This window comes from Nematolebias whitei, chromosome 1 (genome assembly GCF_014905685.2).
Source record: "Nematolebias whitei isolate Nwh7 chromosome 1, NemWhi1, whole genome shotgun sequence".
In the NCBI taxonomy this organism is placed as follows: Eukaryota; Metazoa; Chordata; class Actinopteri; order Cyprinodontiformes; family Rivulidae; genus Nematolebias; species Nematolebias whitei.
This window is the reverse complement of record NC_056498.1, coordinates 81,841,280-81,849,684: the sequence shown is the minus strand read 5'-3', so window position 1 is coordinate 81,849,684 and position 8,405 is coordinate 81,841,280.

Sequence of the window (8,405 nt, the reverse complement as noted above, 5' to 3'; positions counted from 1 at the left end):
GGTAACTCATCATTCTGGTTTCATTAAAGAGTTGTTCTAGATGCTGATGGCTGTGGGCAGGAAGGATCTCTTGTAGCGTCTGTCCTACAACGGATCTGAAGAAGCCTCTGACTGAAGACATTCTGTTGTTGTATGACAGTATGATTCAATTCAATTCAGTTTATTTATATAGCGCCAAATCACAATAAAGTTCTCTCAGGGCACTTTACAGGAACATTCACATACATAGAAAAGCCAATTAGTAAAGAGACAAATGAACACAGAATGGTAGGCCAGGTATATCTGAAAGACAAAAAAAACCACATGTTAAAGATAGAAAAAATAATTACAAATACAAAACAGGTTGAGCAGAGTAAGTAAAGACAGTAGCAGAGTGAAGAAATGTGGTCAGTTTGTCCTCCAGCAGTCTAAGCCTATAGCAACATAACTAAGGGACAGCTCAGAAAACCCAAGCTGACCCTAACTATAGGATTTAGCAAAAAGGAAAGTCTTAAGCCTAGTTTTAAAACTGGATAATGTGTCAGCCTCATGGACAGAGAATGGAAGTTGGTTCCACAAGAGAGGAGCCTGATAACTGAGCTTGTTGATCTTTTTTAAGTCACTTGCTCTGGTGCTGCTCCCCCAGCAGATGATGGCAGAAGAGATAGCGCTCTCTACAACAGACTTATAGAAGATATGCAGCATCTTGCTGCAAACGTTGAAGGACTTCAGCTTCATCAAGAAGTACAGTCTGCTCTGTCCCTTCTTGTAGATGGCTTCACTGTTGCATCTCCAGTCCAGTCTGTTGTTCAGGTGAACCCCAAGGTATTTATAATTCTCCACCACCTCCACTTCTTCTCCCATTATGGAAATAAGGTTGGACCTGTTCCTGTTTTTCCTGAAATCTACAATCATCTCCTTTGTTTTGTTCACATTCAAGATGAGATGATTGTTTCCACACCATGCCACAAATCGGTCCACCAGTTCCCTGTACTCAGCTTCTTGTCCATCTCTGATACACCCGACCACTGCAGAATCATCTGAATATTTCTGCAGATGACAGGAGTCTGTTGTGTACTGGAAATCTGAGGTGTACAGAGTGAAAAGGAATGGTGAGAGTACAGTCCCCTGTGGTGCTCCTGAGCTACTGACCACCTGGTTAGACACACAACCCTTCAGTCTCACAAACTGTGGTCTGTTTGTCAGGTAACCTTTGATCCAGGTAATTGTTGAGGCCTCCACCTGAGTCTTCTGGAGTTTCTGACAAAGCAAATCAGGCTGGATTGTGTTAAATGCACTGGAGAAATCAAAGAACATGACTCTCACAATGCTGTCTGCCTTTTCTAGATGACAGTGAGTTTGCTGAAGCAGTTGTATGGTGGCATCTTCAACTCCAAGTCCACGCTGATAAGCAAACTGCAGTGGGTCCTGATATGTGCTTGTTTGTTTAGTCAGGTGGGTCAACAGAAGTCTCTCTAGGACCTTCATAATGTGGGATGTCAGGGCAACAGGTCTATAGTCATTGAGGACTGATGGGTGCGTTTTCCTTGGCACTGGAACAAGGCAGGAGGTTGTCCACAACACTGGAACCTTCTCCTGGGTCAGGCTAAGGTTCAAGAGGTGCTGCAGAACCCCACAGAGCTGCTCTGCACAGACCTTCAGGACTCTGGAATTGACACCATCTGGACCTGTAGCCTTATTCCGGTTCAGTCTCTCCAGCTACTTCGTCACCTGACTTCTGGAGACACAGAGGGGGGAGGCAAAGGAGGTATCAGCATATTCTGATTTGGTTGAAGACCAACATGTAGAAAAAGAAGGGTCCATGACTGAGGTGGTAGATAAAATATTTGAGGTGTGACAGGACAGCCTTGGGTCAATGGAGGGTGGTATATCTGTTTGGCTGTGGGCAAGAGAGGAGGCTGCTGAGCTTGTTCCTGAACTGAACCTATTGAAGAATGTGTTCAGTTCATTGGCTCTGTCCAGGCTTTCATCCTTCTGACCCTCCTTCGGCTTGAAGCCGGTGATCTTTTTCATCCCTGACCACACCTCTCTGATATTGTTCTGCTGGAGCTTGCTCTCCAGCTTCTTCTTGTACACCTCCTTGCTGTTTCTTATCTTGACTTTAAGTTGCTTCTGTGTGCTCTTCAATAATTCCCTGTCTCCCTCCCTGAAGGCTCTTTTTTTTCTGGTTTAGCAGTTCCTTCAGGTCAGTGGTAATCCAGGGTTTGTTACTGGGGAAGCACCTCACTGTTCTGGTGGGGATGGTGTTGTTTACACACAAGTTTATATAGTCGGTCACACACTCAGTCATGGCATTGATGTCCTCTCCACTTGGCTGGCACAGTGCATCCCAGTCTGTAGCCTCAAAACAACCCCACAGGGCTTCTTCAGCTTCCATTTACCATTTTCTCACTGTTCTCTTTATTACAGGTTGTCTCTGAACAAGGGGTTTATATTTTGAGCAGAAAAACACAAGATTGTGATCTGATTTGCCAAGAGGGGGTCTTGCTTTTGTGATCTATGAATCCTTGACATTTGCATAAAACAAGTCCAGTGTTTTGTTTTCTCTGGTAGAGCAGCTGACAAACTGTTGGAATATCGGAAGTGTAGCAGAGAGAGAGACATGATTAAAATCACCAGATATTGCAACAAATGCACTAGGATGTTGTGTCTGCAGCTTAGCAAATTCGGGAGCTGATGACATCACACACAGTCTCGGCAACAGCATTGGGTGGAATGTAAACAGTTGCCAAAATAACACTGGTGAACTCTCTTGGCAAATAATATGGAAGACAACTTAGTGCTAACAGTTCAATATCTGGACTGCAGAGATGACACTTCACAGTACCATGTCCAGGATTAGACCACCTGTTTTTCACAAGCACTGCCAACTAAGGCATTAACAGAGCACTCAAGTAATCTATACATCGATTGCTAGGACATCTATCGAGGTTAAAAATGTTACATCGAGTATCCTTAGTGACGTCATATTATGCGACCACCGTATGACCGTAGGGGGTGGTGTTGCACTGTTGCAGGTCACCGAGTATGGTGTAACACCGGGTCCAATCTACCAAACCAGAACCAGTTTCGGTTAAGTTTTGTTTTTGACGTGCTGCATGTTTCTTCACGTTTGCAGTTTAATAATAATAACTAATAGTTTAGTTTTTTCTGTGACTTATTTGCAGTATGATAAATGGTAGGAGCATAATATACGCTCCCAATGTTTTGTTGGTCTTTTTTTTGTAAATAATTACCTTTTTTTTGCGGTTTTATTTATTTATTTATTTTTGTATCTTGAGATCTATGACGTCATCAAATACTTGAGTTCTACTCGGGTTTTATTATGTTAATGTCGAGTTTAAAAATTATATACTCGTTCAATCCCTACTGCCAACCTACCTCCTTTGCTTTTGCCATTCCTCATTAAATCTCTATCTGCTTGTATGATCAGAAAGTCTGGCAGAGAAATGCTGGAGTCGGGGATATGATCCTGCAGCCATGTCTCAGTGAAACACATAACACTGCATTCCCGATACTCTGAATGGGTCCTTGTTAGGGCCTGAAGTTCATCCAACTTGTTTCCCATCAATCTCACATTTCCCATCATGATGGTGGAAGAGATGGTTTGAACTTTATTCTTCTTTCTTTCTCTCTCTTCTTTGCTCCTGCTTTGCATCCACAACACCTCCTTTTCAATTCATTTGGGATTTAGAGCTGTAGTTGAGATATTATTTGAGCTTTGGAGATGTTAATCAGCTGCTCCTGGTTGTAAAAAACAACCTTGTTGCTATAATTACGCATCATAACTGCACAGCATTCGACACCAGAGGAAATAATCATCCAAAAAAAGCAATTTATATCCAAAAAAAAGAGGAATTAAAGTTTTCAAAAGTAATATCTCAGAATGAAAGTAATAGAGCTACTCCAATATGCAGCCACATTGAGCGGCACAATTCTAGAATCCATACCATACCATACCATACCATACCATACCATATCATACCATACCATACCATACCATACCATACCATACCATCTTTCATACGATTGCCTCTGGTTCACTGTCTGATGAGGCAACTTTAGAAATATTACTAGAACCTGATTTATGTTTGGACTGTTTTTGTCCTGTTGAGCTCTCTGAATTGTCAAAAATAATAGCTTCATCCAAACCATCGACATGTCTGCTGGATCCCATCCTATCCAGACTGTTTAAAGAGATTTTTCCCAAACTGATGTCCACATTTTGGATCTGCTTAACTTGTCACTAATGGATGGTTACGTACCACAGCACTTTAAAGTTGCTGTAATTAAATCTTTACTTAAGAAACATAACATTGATTCTGAAATTCTGGCCAATTATAGACCTATATCTGTTCATTCAACCTTTATTTTTACAGGTTAATCCCATTGAGCCTCGGGGACTCATTTACGAAAGAGACCTGATTTTAACAAAGAGTGATGCCAACAGTAGACAATCATGAAAAGCATACAAACTGAGAAGAACAAATAAAAGAAATTGGTATTAAAAAAATGAAACAAAAACAGCTAGGTTGTAAAGCGATGTAGAAAACTTAAAACAGGAACATGTCTGCATTGGTTTTTGCCATGAACTTAACAGATGTTTAAAGCCACTTAGAGAGGTCAAGGTCGAGAGCTTCAGGTCTTTTTGTAAGATATTCCAGGAAACAGGAGCAGAGTAGGAGAAGGCCATTTTGCCTAGTTCAGTCCTCACTGAGGGAACACTGCAATGTCTTGAGAGTGCACACTGTAGCTGCACTCACGCAGAGACATGTAGGAGAAGATGTCTGAAGGCAACAGATCAAGACGTGATTTAAAGATAAAAATGTACCAGTGAGAGAGTCTGTGTCAAGTTAATGATGACCAGTTGATCAATGAATACAGGGTGAAATGGTGGTTACAGTAGTTACAGCCAGTTATGAATCTTAGCTCACCTTGAGAGACAGCGTCACACATCTGCAAGGTGCTTGTAGATGTGTTCATGTAAATTATGTCACTGTAGTCAATGGAGGAAAGGGAAGGAAAGTTGCAGTCACAAGGCGTTTCCTAGCATTCAGAGTAAAACAGGATCTGTTTCTGAAAAAGAAACCCAATTTAACTTTCAGTTTCCTTACAAAGTTTTCCACGTGGAGCTTAAAGGAGAGATGTGTATCGACCAAGATACCCATATATTTGTAGGAATTGACAAACTCAATAGGGACACCATTCGAGGATAAAATCAAAGGAAGAACTGCTGGGACTGACTTCCTGTTTGAAAACAACATCCCTTTAGTTTTGTCAGCATGTAGAACTAAACAAATCTGACTGGATGATGTCAAAAGCAGACTGCAAAAGCTGGAAAACCTTAGCAACTGTTTTAGCTCCACAATAAACAACTGTATCATCAGCACAGAAATGTAAGGATGCATCAGGGATGGTCTGACCTATATTACCTATGTAGATTGTGAAGACGGTGGGACCTAAGACTAAGCCTTGAGGTACACCAGTGTTAACCGTTAAATGGAAGGAGTACCATTATGTTGAACACATTGTCTATGATCTGAGAGGTAGTTAATGAACCAACCAATGGTATGATCTGAGAAACCAATTTCTGAGAGTTTATGACAAAATCTAATCTAATCTAATCTAATCTATCTAATCTAATCAAATCAAATCTAATCTAATCTAATCCATTAGACATCTAATCTGTCATCTAAAAATTCTAGAGAAAGTAGTTGCAGGTCAGTTGTGTGAACATCTACAAAGAAATATTCTGTTTGAAGAGTTTCAGTCAGGGTTTAGAGCTCATCATAGCACAGAAACAGCACTAGTAAAAGTCACTACTGATATTCTCATGGCCTCAGACAATGGACTTGTGTCTATACTGGTCCTGTTAGACCTCAGTGCTGCATTTGATACAGTTGATCACAATATTTTACTACAGAGGCTTGAAAATGATGTTGGGATTACAGGAACGGCTCTAAATTGGTTTAAATCATACCTGTCTGATAGATTCCAGTTTGTAAATGTAAATAATGAATCTTCATCATATACCTAAGTTAGTCATGGAGTTCCTCAGGGTTTAGTGCTTGGACCAATACTCCTTATATTACATATGCTTCCATTAGGTAAAGTTATTAAACAGCATGGGATAAATTTTCATTGTTATGCTGATGATACACAGTTATATTTGTCCATGAAACCTGATGAATCCAATCAGCTACTTAAGTGAATCCTTGAATATGTAAAACAAAAAGTGCAGCTGTATTTTTTTTTTACATATTCAAAAAATAAAAAAATCAAACTAAACTAACTTAAAATCATGTCTTAAAGATATAAAGGTCTAGATGACCCTTCATTTTCTGCTTTTAAACTCAGACAAGACAGAGGTTGTGGTTTTTGGACCCAAGCATCTTGGGAATAGATTTTTCAGTCTTTCACTTTCTCTGGATGGCATTAATCTGGCCTCCAGTTCTAAAGTTAAAAATCTTGGTTTTATTTTTGATCAGGACATGTCTTTTTAACCCCCACATTAAAAAAAAAAAAAAATTGTTACCAGAACCTTTTTCCTCCACCTGTGTAATATCACTAAAATTAGAAACATTTTGTCCAATAATGATGCAGAAAAACTGGTTCATGCATTTATCACGTCTAGACTGGACTATTACAATGGTTTATTGTTTGGGTGTCCAAAAACTTCTTTAAAAAGTCTTCAGTTGATCAAAAATGCTGCTGCCAGAGCTTTAATGAAAGTTGATAGGAGAGATCATATCTCTCCAGTTTTTACTTCTCTCCACTGGCTCCCTGTCAAATTCAGAATTGAATTCAAAACCCTTCTTCTAACCTACAAAGCTCTCAAAAACCTAGCTTCATCTTATATTATAGATCTTATTGTTCCATATTTTCCTAACAGAGCACTTCACTCTCAGACTGCAGGTTTACTTGTGGTTCCTAGAGTTTCCTAAAGCAGAATGGAAGTTTCAGTTATCAGGCTCTTCTCTTGTGGAACCAACTTCCAGTTTCTGTCTGTGAGGCTGACACCTTGTCTTCTTTTAAGATTAGGCTTAAGTATTTCCTTTTTGATAAATCCTTTAGGGTTGGCTTGTTAGGCTGCTATAGACTTAGACCACTGGAGGACAAATTGACCACATTTCCTCAAATGAATAGTTTATATTGGGCAGCACGGTGGTGCAACTGGTAGAGCTGCTGCTTCTCAGTGAGCAAGTTACCCTGGTTCAAATCCCGGTCTGGGGGCCTTTCTGGTTGGCGTTTGCGGGTTCTCTCCATGCATGTGCCAGGTACTCCGGTTTCCTCCCACAGACCAAAAACATGCATGTCAGACTGATTGGTGACTCTAAATTGTCTCTAGATGTGAGTGAGAGAGCGAATGGTTGTTTGTCCCTATATGTCCCTGTGATGGACTGGAGACCTGTCCAGGGTGTCCCCCGCCTCTTGCACAGTGACTGCTGGACATGGGCACCAGTGATCCCCGTGACCCAAAAAGGAAGAAGCGAGTAAAAGATAATGGATGAATGGATGGATATTTAGGCCCGAGCAGCGAAGCGCTGCGAAGACCTATTGTAATCGCTCTGTTCAGGCCCGAGCTGCAATTTTTTCTGCCAAATGAATTGGCGTTTTGGAGACCTTAACATATCCCAAAAGTCACCAAATTTGTTTATATTTGTAATTACTTCTATCTTAACATGTTTTTTTTCCTCTCCTCCTATAGAAAGTTCACCTGGACCTGTTATTCTGTGTCTGTCTCTCCTTCCTGTCTTCTCAAACTACAGCTGGTCAAAGCAGATGGCTGCTTGTCCTGAGCCTGGTTCTTCTGGAGGTTTCTTCCTGCTAAAAGGAAGTTTTTCATTTCCACGGTCTCCTTTGTGCTTGCTCAGAATGAGAGACTGTGACGAAGTGAAGATTCAACACAATCTGCTGCTTCCTTAGATAGAGAACTTTACTAATTGTCTTTTTTTTATGTATATGAATGCTCCTGTTCAGTGCCCTGAGACAACTTCTGACAGTCGTCCTCCACACACACTTTGAGTGTCAGTCACTTTGATTGACAGTATCCCTCGTCCTTTCCAGGGTGGGACTGAACGGCTGTAAGGCCAGCTCTGCTCATCAGCTGGGATGTAAAAATATGGCTTGAAAGCTGGTGGGTGACTTACAGACTTTCCAGGAATGCTAGGCCTTTAAATACAGGTTGTTTTTCTTTGTCTACCTGACTTTTGCTGTCAGGGAGTGACAGACACAGGTGTGTGGTTACCACGATGACCCAAATGAGCCAAAGCAAGCAGCTTTAATGTTTCTTTTGATTTTGGCCCTCTTCACATTTTTTTTTCTTCAATCATTAAAACTCTGGCAGCTGCATTTTGGAATAATAATAATAATAATAATAATAATAATAATAATAATAATAATAA